Here is a 13,396-nt window from a genome sequence, read left to right as displayed (position 1 = left end):
CGGCGGCGTGATGCGTTGCAGCGCCCCGTCTCGTCCCCAGCCCGCCGAGCGTTCCGTCCCGCCGAGACGGATGGCGAGACGTCTCGCCACGTGCCAGCGCGACGTGGCGCGCTCCGGCGCCATGCGTGGCGCCTACTCGCCGGCCCGTGAGTGGGCATCGTCCGCAATAAATCATTTCGAATTAAAAAAAATTTAAAAAATGAAAAACGGTAGTATTATCGTTTTTTTTTTTTTTTACTCTATAAATACTCCTAATTCATCCTCATTTTACACACAAATACACATCTATTCTTCCCAAATCATCTCCATTTCCTCTTTAATTTTCATCTAACCTCTCATCACAAAATGTCTGGCGACGGAAACTCTGGCGGTGGCAGCTCCGGCGGGTTCGACATCAACGCATTCAGCGACTGGGGGCATGTACAATGTCCTGGGTGGTGGTTCCGGTTCGTCGACGCCGGGCACCTAGGGTTCGTCGACGCCGGGGGGGTACCAACCACCCCATTTTGATGTGGATGCATACGCCCGTCCCTCCGCCCCGAGGTATTCGCAGGGATTATCCTAGATTCGGGAGGATTATTCCGTTGAACCCACTTCGGAAGAAGGCCGAGGCGGTGGAAGCTCCAGGGCGGAGGCGGAGGCGGAGTAGGAGGAGGTGGATCTAGGCCGGCATCCGTATAGCCCCAAAGAAATGTTGGCGGTGTACAACGCCTGGATCAGCGTCTCGTACGATCCCATCGTTGGGAATCAACAATCCCGGAAGTGCTTCTGGGAAAAGGTCACCGAGGCCTACCACGAGATTAAGCCGAAGGGGTCCCGTCGCCGCATATATAAGATGCTCCGCGCTCACTTTGACCAAGTCGACAGAGAGGTCAAAAAATTATGCACCATCTACAAGAGTGAAGCGGCTCATTACCAAAGCGGAGCCACGGGAGCCGACATTCTGAGGTCGGCTTTGCGAGTCTACTTCGACGACACCGCCAAACAATTCAAACATGTCGATGTTTGGGAGGTCGTCAAAGACGAGGAAAGGTGGGCCGGCGGTGTCCGGTCCAGCTCGGGCTCGACCTCGACCTCGAAGCGCACGAAGCACACGGCGGGTGGCCAATACTCCTCTAGTGAGGGCGGTTCGGGCAGCACCGCACAAGAGTTTGCCTCGCAGGAGGTTGAGAGCACGGCAGACGATGCAGGGGGGTTCTCCCGTGGGCGCCGTCGGCCGCAAGGGAGAAATACGGCGAAGACGGCTAGAGGGAGAAGGGGCCGAGCCGAATCAAGCCAGGCGGGCTCGGGCTCGGGGGCACCCTCGAACTCCCTAATGTCCATGTACATGACCGCCACAATGGTGGACACTTCCCGCATGACGCCTCCCCAATACCAAGCCTATCTTGCCGGAATTGAGTTTATGGCAAGACAACTTGGTATTCCGCCTCCAGGTGGCTACAGTGCACCTCCACCGCCTTCGGGGGATGATTCGACGGTGGAGTAGTTTTTTTTTTATTTTCTATAAAATTTTATTTTAAATTATGTAATTTTTATTTTTTTAGGATTTTAATTATGTGTTTTTTTTATTTTTTTTATTTTAAGTATTATTTTTATTTTATGTTGTAATTTTATTTTATTTAATGAAGTGTGTTTTTATTAATTGAATTTGATTGGAAATAAAAATAAAAAATGAAATTGAATGAATAGTAATTTAAGAAACGGTTCAGGGACGGATAAGAGATGGAGCGTTGCAGGTTCCGTCCCTTAGTTAAGAGATGGAGTAAAAAAGTACAGTAGGACCCATGAATAGTAATTTAAGGGACGGTTAAGGACGGATAAGAGACGGCGTTGCAGATGGCCTAAATATAGGACTAACAATCACCACTAAATCTGACGATTTTGTTTAAATTTTTATCGTTAATCTTGTTTTATATTATTATACTCGCAAATCTAAGTTGTGATTAAGAGGCCAAATATAAAATAATCAGTTTATTTAAAATTTAAATTTAAATTTAAATTCTAACCACAAATAAGTTTAAAATTTCAAATGTCCTTATTTGTATTTTCATTTTAATAAATTACTGAAAGAAAAAGTTGTTTAATAGTTGTATCTGGTTTGGATTGACAATTAACAGCTTACGACATGAGAAATGAGAAACATTATCTTAAAAAAAGTGCTATATATAGTGGTTCAATGAAATACACATGTATAAAGGTGGACAATCTAAGATCGTTCTGAATTTTCTGCACTCTCAATCAAATATTCTCTACTATGCAAATATGTAATTGATGCAAACTCAAAACTATATATTTACACTGCACATTTCAAAACAACCTATCACATCCGAATCACTACTTAGGTACAATTTAATGAGTTATGCATATATACTACTAGTACTATATGTGTGGGTGCAGCTGTTTAATCGGAATCGGAATTGGAATTGGAATTGGAATCATGCTTCACAACCGGTTGGTCATCTCGATACCTTCAACATCGGCATCAAGATTCCCCGATCCAGCCTGAATCTCATTCAACATGGCTATGACTTGGATCATCGTTTCAACGGTCGATCACCCAAACAAGCGCACGCTATCTTCAAATGCTGCAACAGCTCCATCTCCAACTCCGGACGCCCCTCTATCAACCGATGATCAAACACACGCGCCAGCTTCATCCTCGCACACTCCTTCACCCACCCCACTAGATTGTCGTCCCCAAAATCCGACTGGTCCGTGGGGCACCTCCCCGTCAGGAGCTCCAGCATCACCACTCCATAGCTATACACGTCCCCCTTGGTCGAGCATCTGAAGCTCTGGTAGTACTCTGGGGGAACGTACCCGGGCGTCCCAGCCAGCGTGCTCACACTTAGATGCGTGTCGACCACACTCTCCATCACCCTCGCCATCCCAAAATCCGACACCCACGCCTCAAAATTCTTATCAATCAGTACATTGCTCGACTTCATGTCTCTATGAATGATGTTAGGGCTGCAGCTGTGGAGGAAGGCCAACCCCCTGGCCGCCCCAACCGCCACCCTACGCCTCATCGGCCAGCTCAGCTTCTTCAGCACCCCTTCTAGGCTCCCGTGCATCATGTACTCGTACACCAGAAGCCGCTCCTCCCCCACCTTGCAGTACCCTAACAACGGCACTAGGTTCTGATGCTTAATCCTACCAATCGTCTCCATCTCAGCAACGAATTCCCTATCGCCTTGCCCACTCACATGCTTCAGTTTCTTCACTGCCACCACAGACCCATACTTGAACACGGCCTTGTACACGTCTCCAAACCCTCCCGAGCCAATGAGGGCGCCACTGTGGAACCCGTTCGTGGCCTCCACAAGATCACCAAATGTGAGCCTCTGCATAGGCCTCTCATCAAAAGTTGAGAGATTAACACTTGGCGCCTCACGTGTCCACACCATGTTACCCGATGAGCTTGATTGCTTCTCCGGGTAGGCCACCCCACCTGCCCCCTCCTCCCTCCTCCCCCTCTTGTTCCTCTCCATAACCACAACCATAACAACGAATATGCAAAAGAGAGACAAGGCCAGCCCCATTTCCACACTCCCTACAAGGGATGCTTCTCTCCTCTTAGGCCTCACCCCATTTCCTCCACCCGATGCTGAGGAGCTGCACGGGCTAAGAGGGTATCCACAAAGTCCAGAGTTATTGACAAATCGATAATCTGGGAATGTATCAAGCGGAGCAGATTCTGGGATCTTCCCACTCAGATTGTTGTTGGACAAATCAATATCTCCGAGCCTGAGACTAGTTAACGACTGTGGGATGGTTCCATTCAACCTATTAAAGGACAAATCAAGAATCGCAACGTTTTTCAGGCCTCCAAGCTCGTCGGGGATAGCCCAGAGAGGCCATTATGCCCCAAGTTGAGCACAAACAAGTAAAACATGGAACCAAGCTCTATAGGAATGCTACCAACCAAGTTATTATACGAAAGGTCAAGAAATATCATGGAACCATTGTGGTTGAAATTGGGCTGAGTGATTCCCCTCCACACGAAGCCAACGGTGCAGGGATGCCTCCTCGACACCCTGCTCAACCCCTCATCCCTAATGCCTCCAAACTCAAGAAAATTCCCGGCTCCGTGGCAGTGATTGCTTCCGTTGTTCTTGATGTACACATAACTCTTCCCGGTCAGCAATGCCACATCAATGTAGCCAGACTGCTTGAACAGAGGCGGTGGAATAGTCCCACTCAAGAAGTTGGTGTTGAGGTCGAGCCAAATCAAGCTCCTGCAGTCCCCCAACTCGCCCGGGATCATCCCGGACAACGAGTTGTTCCCGAGCTTCAGAATCGCTAGATTCGAGAGACGCCCCAGAGAGGCCGGTATCTCACCACTCAACTGGTTGTTGGACAGGGAAATCCAGTTCAACTTGGTGCAGTTGCTGAGGGCAGCAGGTATTGACCCTCTCAAGTAATTAAAATCAATAATGAGATTCTCCAAGCTCTGCAACTGCATCAATTCTTGTGGGATTTCACCCCTTAATTGATTAAACAGCAAGATCATATCTCTGAGCTGGAACAGAGAACCTAAGCTAGGTGGGATTGTCCCAGTCAAATAGTTGAAACTGAGATCAAGGGAGACCAAGTTTGAGCAATTGATTAAGCTCTCAGGTATAACACCAGTTAACAGATTGTTCTGAAGGTACAACACTTTGAAGCTGTTCCTTGGATCTTGACAAAGCTGGGAAGGGATCAAACCAGAGAGGGTATTGGAGCTCACATCCAAAGTCTCCAAATTTATCAATCCGGAGAGAGAATTCAACACTGGGCCCACGAAATAATTGAAAGATGTGAAATTTCATGAAAAAGAATAATATGGAAACGAATTGAGATAGAAGATGAAAGAATATCTCATTAAACTTCAAAAAAAATTTCTCAAAAAAAACAAGCTACATAGCAGCTAGCTATTTATACTAAAGCTAAGATATTTATTGAAGAAACTAACAAATATTCCAACTAAACTCATAACCAACTTTGTAACTAACTCAGCAGCTGACTAGATGCCAGCTGGAGGTGACTCAGCATCTTTCTAGCTGTATGCCAGCTCAGCTCGTTGCCATGCACACCTGCAATCTTTCTCTTTCGACTTCATTCTTTCACTCAAGCTTCATGCACGGCTTTGCTCAAACTCTTATTTTCCACATGCCCCTTCAAGATGGATCATAGAGGCTCTCAAAATTCATCTTGCTAAGTATTGAATGGAAAGCCATTGGCCCCAAAGGCTTGGTAAAAATGTCAGCCACTTGGAGATTGTTTCTGATATGTAAGGGTTTGATCACTCCCTCAAGGAACCTTTCTCTCACTGTATGACAATCTATCTCAATGTGTTTCGTTCTCTCATGGAAAACTGGATTAGAGCAGATATAAATGGCCGATTGGTTATCACAATAAAGAGGCACAGCTTTCTCCACTTTGAATCCAAAATCTGCAAGTAAAGCTACTGCCCACACCACTTCACAGGTGGCTTGTGCCATTGCTCTATACTCAGCCTCTGCTGATGATCTTGAAATGGTGTTTTGCTTCTTTGACTTCCAAGATATCAGAGAGTTTCCAAGGTATAAACAATAGCCTGTCATCGATTTCCTTGTATCTTGACAAGAGGCCCAATCTGCATCTGAGAACATGCTAAGACTGATCTTGCAATTGCTGGAATAGAATAACCCATGACCTGGAGATCCTTTTAAGTACTTCAACACTCTTTCTGCAGCTTCCCAGTGCTCATCAGTGGGATTGGCCACATATTGGCTAAGTTTATGCACAGCAAAAGTCACATCAGGTCTGGTTATACACAAATATAGCAATCTACCAATCAATCTTCTATATTTGGATGTATCTTCCATAGGCTTCCCTGAATCTATCCTCAGTTTCTTCAAGGGATCCATAGGCACGGCAGAGGGTTTACATCCCATCATTCCAGTGTCTCTCAATAAATCCATGACATACTTTCTTTGAGATATCAAGATCCCTTTCTTATTCCTAGCAATTTCAACTCCAAGAAAATATTTGGGGGATCCTAGATCCTTGAACTTAAAGTGTTGAGATAGAAAGGTCTTGAAACTCTCTGTCATCTCTGGATCAGTTGTTGCCACCAAAATGTCATCAACATACACAACAATGCCAAAGAAACTAGTGTTATCCCTCTTGAAGAAAAAAGAGTGGTCTGATGCGGACTGTTGCAAACCGAAGCCTTTCAAAACTTCAGAGAACTTTAAGTACCACTGCCTGGAGGCTTGTTTAAGACCATAAAGGGACTTCTTTAGTTTACACACCAATGTTGATTGAGGAGTTGCCCCTTCAACAGTCTGCCACTCCACATTATAACCTGGTGGCAGCGTCATATATATGTCTTCTTCTAGTTCTCCATAGAGAAAAGCATTATTGATGTCTAGGTGAGATAATGACCACCCCTCAGTAGCTGCTAAGGCCAATAAAAGCTTCACTGTAGTCAGTTTAGCAACAGGGGAAAAAGTATCCAGAAAGTCTACACCCTCTAATTGTGTGAAGCCCTTTGCAACAAGCCTTGCTTTGTATCTTTCTACTGATGCATCAGGATTGTATTTCACTTTGTATACCCATTTGCAATCAATGGGTATCTTCCCTGATGGTAAAATAGTCACAAACCATGTCTCAGTTCTCAAGAATGCATCCAACTCATCATGTTTGCTGTGATCTATCTTTGTTTGATAGCTATTCAGCTATAAATAATGCCTCTGATACCATGTGAAATTTCATGAAAAAGAATAATATGGAAACGAATTGAGATAGAGGATGAAAGAATATCTCATTAAACTTCAAAAAAAACTTCTCAAAAAAACAAGCTACATAGCAGCTAGCTATTTATACTAAAGCTAAGATATTTATTAAAGAAACTAACAAATATTCCAACTAAACTCATAACCAACTTTGTAACTAACTCAGCAGCTGACTAGATGCCAGCTGGAGGTGACTCAGCATCTTTCTAGCTGTATGCCAGCTCAGCTCGTTGCCATGCACACCTGCAATCTTTCTCTTTCGACTTCATTCTTTCACTCAAGCTTCATGCACGGCTTTGCTCAAACTCTTATTTTCCACAAAAGACATCTTCAAAACCCTCAATCTGCTGAGTTTCAAGAATGTTTCCACCGGAAATTCGCCGGAGAAGTTGTTGACTGATACGATCATATCTATCATATCTCTTAGGATCTTCTAATTATTTAGTTTTCTCTTATTCACCATATCTTTCCCATATTTGTTTAGATATTTGTTTCTTGTTCATTAAGTTAGAGTAGTAGTATTCTAGTATTATAAATAGGAGATCTTGTTTCTTGGGACCCACCGGGCGCTTGGGTGTCGATGGGTAACCTGGATTATGAAGAGATCGCGTCCATATATTACCCTGATTATGATGGTGACTCTGATGGATATGATGAGGACGTTGATGTCCACCGCGACCCATCTAGCAACTCACAACTAACTGTGATTGTTGTCCCGCCACCACCACCACAACGCTCGTCATCTTGCTTGAGCATGACAAGCCACTGACGTTCAGCAGCGTCACTGTCCGCTATAGCTGTTGTCCCATCTTTGAATCTGCCCCCAATAGTCCCGTCTTGCAGCCCCGACGACGACAGCGGGGAGGAGAGCGGATTGATAGATGAACTGCCTCCACCCGCTATGATCTCTCCGTCGTGCAACCCTGGAGAGGAAGAAACATTGTTAGATGGCGACGAGGAGGTTGATTCCATTGAGGAAGTGAAGAACGTCGTCGCATCTCTCGATGCTGCTCTAATGACATCTCCCGATGTTGTTGAGAATTGTTTTAGTGAAAATGGTGGTGCTTATCTATGTGCATTAGTTGGAAATACAGTTGCACCGTCCTTTCCAATACATGGGAAGGAGATTGCCTGTATCTATGGGGTTTTGAATGTAGGTGATGCTACAAGTATGATTCATCGACATTGCTCGACACCGATGCTCAGTTGATTCCTCCGCGAAATAACAAGCCGTGTTTGCGCATTCAGGGATGTGTGGCAGAGCTTTTCATTTTAGCATTGAATTTGGATGACCACATCAGTCCGCCTTTGTTGATTTTTTACGGAGGTCATGAAGAGGGACGCTCAACTGTTCGGTGTGTGTTTGATCCAGGAGGAGATGTCTCGCCAAAGTCGGCTTTCAACTCTCTTTATTACTTCGTGGTTCCCACCTTGAGGACAAGGTGGATTTCAACCGTGGGGGAGTTGATACGATCATATCTATCATATCTCTTAGAATCTTCTAATTATTTAGTTTTCCCTTATTCACCATATCTTTCCCATATTTGTTTAGATATTTTTTTCTTGTTCATTAAGTTAGGGTAGTAGTATTTTAGTATTATAAATAGGAGAGCTTGTTATCATTTTATTCATTCAATGAACATATTATTTTCCATAAACTTGTCTTGAGTAACAAGAATATCATATTTCGTTTCCAAATTGTTGTTCATCGGAGAACGTCCGAAAATCAGCAATTCGTGAGCTTTCCTTCGAGCACGTCGAAGGTTCGATCACCTTAACTCTCCGAGAAGTTAGCCATCTGGCCTCGTTACGGAGAACGTCCGTAACAACTAGTTGATACGATCATATCTATCATATCTCTTAGGATCTTCTAATTATTTAGTTTTCCCTTATTCACCATATCTTTCCCATATTTGTTTAGATATTTGTTTCTTGTTCATTAAGTTAGGGTAGTAGTATTCTAGTATTATAAATAGGAGAGCTTGTTATCATTTTATTCATTCAATGAACATATTATTTTCCATAAACGTGTCTTGAGTAACAAGAATATCATATTTCGTTTCCAAATTGTTGTTCATCGGAGAACGTCCGAAAATCAGCAATTCGTGAGCTTTCCTTCGAGCACGTCGAAGGTTCGATCACCTTAACTCTCTGAGAAGTTAGCCATCCGGCCTCGTTACGGAGAACGTCCGTAACAACTGGTGCTTTCATCCCGTACTCATGACGTCAACATACCATGGCCCATCTACGTCGGAACGGACGACGAGGGAAGTGACGCCGGCACTGCATATAGGCCCACCGCGTCGTCCCGACCAATCGGGGAAGGCTTCGGTCGACCCAATCACATTAGGGTTTGATAAATTAAATGCACGCCTCGACAGTATGGATCGACGGGTGGACAAATTGGAGTCGCGTATGAACGCGAACAACCGATGACTGGGGAAGCTTCGACCTCCACAACGGCCTGATCCGGAACCACCTTATGGTCTTCCTGATCGTGGCGGCGCTGATTGGGACAAGCAGCACCGACGTTACACCCAGCCTACGTACCGGCGGCCACAACACCACCAGTCGGATAGGTACCCACCGCCGCCTCCATATCAGCTGGATAGACGATGTCCGTACCACCTCCACCAAACTCGTTCTCAACTGCCCGAGCACTATCAACCCTTCGACTATGGACCGCCACCCACGTACAGGGGGTTCCCGCTTCATCAATTTCTACAGCTGCAACCTTCTCGCCACCCACCCTGTTGGGACCCGCCGAGCGCTCGGATGCTGATAGGTAACCTGGATTATGAAGAGAGCGCATCCGTATATTACCCTGATTATGATTGTGACTGTGATGGATATGATGAGGACGCTGATGTCCACCGAGACCCATCTAGAAACTCACAACTAACTGTCAGTGTTGTCCCGCCACCACCACCACAACGCTCGTCATCTTGCTTGAGCATGACAAGCCACTGCCGTTCAGCAGCGTCACTGCCCGTGCCCGCTGTAGCTGCTATCCCATCTTCGAATCTGCCCCCAACAGTCCCGTCTTGCAGCCCTGACGACGACAGCGGAGAGGAGAGCGGATTGATAGATGTACTACCTACACCAGCTATGATCTCTCCGCCGTGCAGGCCCTATATCAGTGGAGAGGAAGAAACATTGTTAGATGGCGACGAGGAGGTTGATTCCATGGAGGAAGTGAAGAAGGTCGTCGCATCTCTCGACGCTGCTCGCATGAAATCTCCCGATGTTGTTGAGAATTGTTTTAGTGAAAATGGTGGTGCTTATCTATGTGCATTAGTTGGAAATAAAGTTGCACCGTCCTTTCCAATACATTTGAAGGAGATTGCCTTTATCTATGGGGATTTGCATGTTATGGATGCTATACGTCTGAATCCTTAATCAACATCGCTCGACACCGATGCGAGGTTGATCTCTCCGCGCAATGACACGTCATGTTTGGGCATTCTTGGAAGCGTGGACAAGCTTTTCGTTTTGGCATGGAATTTTGCCGACAACATTGGGTCTCCTTTGTTGATTTTTGACAAAGGTGAATAAGGGGGACGTTCAGCTGTTCGATATGGGTTTGATCCAGGAGGAGACGCCTCGCCAAAGCGTTTGCTTTCAACTCTCGTCGTTGCTTTATGGTTTCCACCTTGAGGACAAGGTGGATTTCAACTGTGGTGGAGTTGATACGATCATATCTATCATATCTCTTAGGATCTTCTAATTATTTAGTTTTCCCTTATTCACCATATCTTTCCCATATTTGTTTAGATATTTGTTTCTTGTTCATTAAGTTAGAGTAGTAGTATTCTAGTATTATAAATAGGAGAGCTTGTTATCATTCTAATCATTCAATGAATATATTATTTTCCACAAACTTGTCTTGAGTAACAAGAATATCATATTTCGTTTCCAAATTGTTGTTCATCGGAGAACGTCCGAAAATCAGCAATTCGTGAGCTTTCCTTCGAGCACGTCGAAGGTTCGATCACCTTATCTCTCCGAGAAGTTAGCCATCCGGCCTCGCTACGGAGAACGTCCGTAACATTGACCGAGACGTCGAGGAGCTCGAGAAGAGGGCAATCCCCCAGATTTTCAGGCAGTTCGACATGAAATTGTTCACAGACAAATCCAACTCCAAAAGAGACGAGCAAGAATGAGAGGAAGACATTGGAAAAACACCATGGAAATGATTCTGTTTAAGGTAGAGAAACTGCAAGCTCCCAATTGGATTAGGAACTGCACTAGTGAGCTGGTTATTGGTGAGATTAAGGAATCTGAGTTTCTGGCAAATGGAAAAATCAACTTCGCCGTAGAATTTGTTGGAAGATAAGTCTAGATGAATCAAATTAGGACAGTCGCTCAAAATGGGAAATCTAGTGGAGAAATTGTTCCCCTTCAAAGACAAATGCTGAAGCTCCGGAAACTCAGTGCTCGACAAAAGCCAAGAAATCGCGTTTTCTCCAGAGATTTTGTTGTAAGAGAGATCTATAAATTGGACCAACATTAGCCCTGGCGGCGGGACTTGTTCATCAAAAGGGGTCATGAAATTGGCGGAGAGATTGAGGGATACCAAATTGGGGCAGAGACCGAGAGCTGAAACGTCGGAAACGGGGCTGGAAATCTGGTTTTGGGCGAGGTCTAAAGAAGTGAAGGAAGTGGGGCATGAGAATTTGGGAGGGAGGTGGATTGTGCTGGAGATGTTGGCGTTTTTGAGGAGGAGGGATTGAAGGTGTTGGAGGGGGAGGAGGAATTGAGCGAGTGTGGAGAAATCGGTGTGGAGAGGATGGTTGGAGAGGTGGATTGAGGAGACGCGGGAGTGTTTGCAAGAGACGCAGCTGAAATTGCATGAGGAGATTGTGGGTGTTGAACGGTATAGTCGACATATTTAGAGAAGGGAAACACTATAATTTGTATTGAATGTGTTATTGATCAACTGTACAGAGTGCCCTTTAAATAGGATGCAGGAGAAGATGTACTGGTAAGACATTGATTACATTGATTATGCAATATTCTATCAATCTCCTAATTTGTGTGATTGATCCTAATTGCAATCTTTCCTTATCACTATGATTTGATTCTAATTTGCAATCTTTCCTTTCTAATACTCCCCTTCAAATTGAGTGGTGGGGTCTCCAATACTCAATTTGCAAAGAGCATCTCCAAAGGCCATCGTATTGACTGCCTTCGTCAACATGTCAGCAAGCTGATCTTCTGAGCGAACAAATGGTAGCTCAACAATTCCCCTTTCAATGTTTTCTTTGATAAAATGTCTGTCCACCTCGACATGTTTGGTTCGATCGTGTTGGACCGGGTTTTCTGAAATACTTATGGCGGCCTTGTTGTCACAGTACAGTCAGCACTTCTTTCTTGGAGAGAGACCAAGTTCCTTCATCAGCCTTCTTAACCACATTATCTCAGTTAATCCATTTTTGATACCCCGAAACTCTGCCTCGGCACTGGAAAGAGCCACCACTTTCTGTTTTTTACTTCTCCAAGTCACCAAGTTACCCCCAACAAAGGTAAAATATCCCGCGGTGGACCTCCTATCATTCGGATTCCCGGCCCAATCAGCATATGTGTATCCATGAATATCAAGGTTCCCATTTCTAGAGAATAGTACTCCATGTCCCGTTGTTCCCTTCAGATATCGACAAATTCTAAGTGCTGCCTCCATATGATCCGTCTGTGGTTTATGCATGAACTGACTCACGACCCTACGGCATAGGCAATGTCTGGCCTAGTGTGCGATAAGTAGATAAGCTTTCCAACTAGTCGCTGATATCTCCCTCGATTAGTCAACTCGGCTTTATCATCAATCTGTAATCCATGATTAACTGCTATGGGCGTATCTGCCGGTTTACACTCTAGGAGCCCTGTTTCTGCAAGAATGTCCAGAATATATTTTCTCTGCCTTAGAAAGATCCCTCTCTGAGATCTCAACACCTCGATCCCAAGGAAGAATTTGAGATCCCCTAAGTCCTTCATCTCAAACTCCTGAAACAGATTCTTCTTCAAGTTCTCAATTTCTTCCAAGTCGTCACCTGTGATAATCATGTCATCGACATATATGATCAAGCAAGTGATTTTATCTCCTCTCCTTTTCAGAAACAAAGTATGATAAGAGTTACTTTGTTTGTATCCATAGCTAATCATTGCTCCGGCGAACTTCCCAAACCATACTCTTGGGGACTGCTTTAACCCATATAAGGTTTTCCTTAGTCTACATCCTTCCCCCATCTTGAAATCTGCTGCGAAACCTGGAGTGGCCTCCATATACACCTCTTCTTCCATTTTTAGCTCACCATGAAGAAAGACGTTCGTCACATCGAACTGGTGTAGTGGCCAATCTTTATTTGCCGCCACAGACAATAGGACACGAATTGTGTTCATCTTGGCCACTGGAGAAAAAGTTTCGGAATAATCCACCCCATATGTCTGGGTGTAGCCTTTCGCGACTAGCCGTGCTTTGTACCTCTCAACTGAGCCATCTGGTCTCCTCTTGATAGTGAAAACCCATCGACATCCTACAGGCTGTTTCCCTTTGGGTAAGATACATGTTTCCCAAGTGTTGTTAAGGATTAGTGCATCTATTTCCTTTTGCATTACCTCTCTCTAATGCTTATGTTGCA

At 44.8% G+C, this 13,396-nt stretch overlaps 1 pseudogene; it reads right to left on the bottom strand.

Moving 5' to 3' along the window:
• Positions 1-2,174: 2,174 nt before the first annotated feature.
• LOC121760637 lies at positions 2,175-11,607 on the bottom strand (annotated as a pseudogene).
• Between the last annotated feature and the right edge of the window lie 1,789 nt (positions 11,608-13,396).

This window comes from Salvia splendens, chromosome 13 (assembly GCF_004379255.2).
Source record: "Salvia splendens isolate huo1 chromosome 13, SspV2, whole genome shotgun sequence".
NCBI lineage: Eukaryota > Viridiplantae > Streptophyta > Magnoliopsida > Lamiales > Lamiaceae > Salvia > Salvia splendens.
Note: the sequence above shows the minus strand (reverse complement) of the source record. Positions and strands in the feature narration are given on the sequence as shown.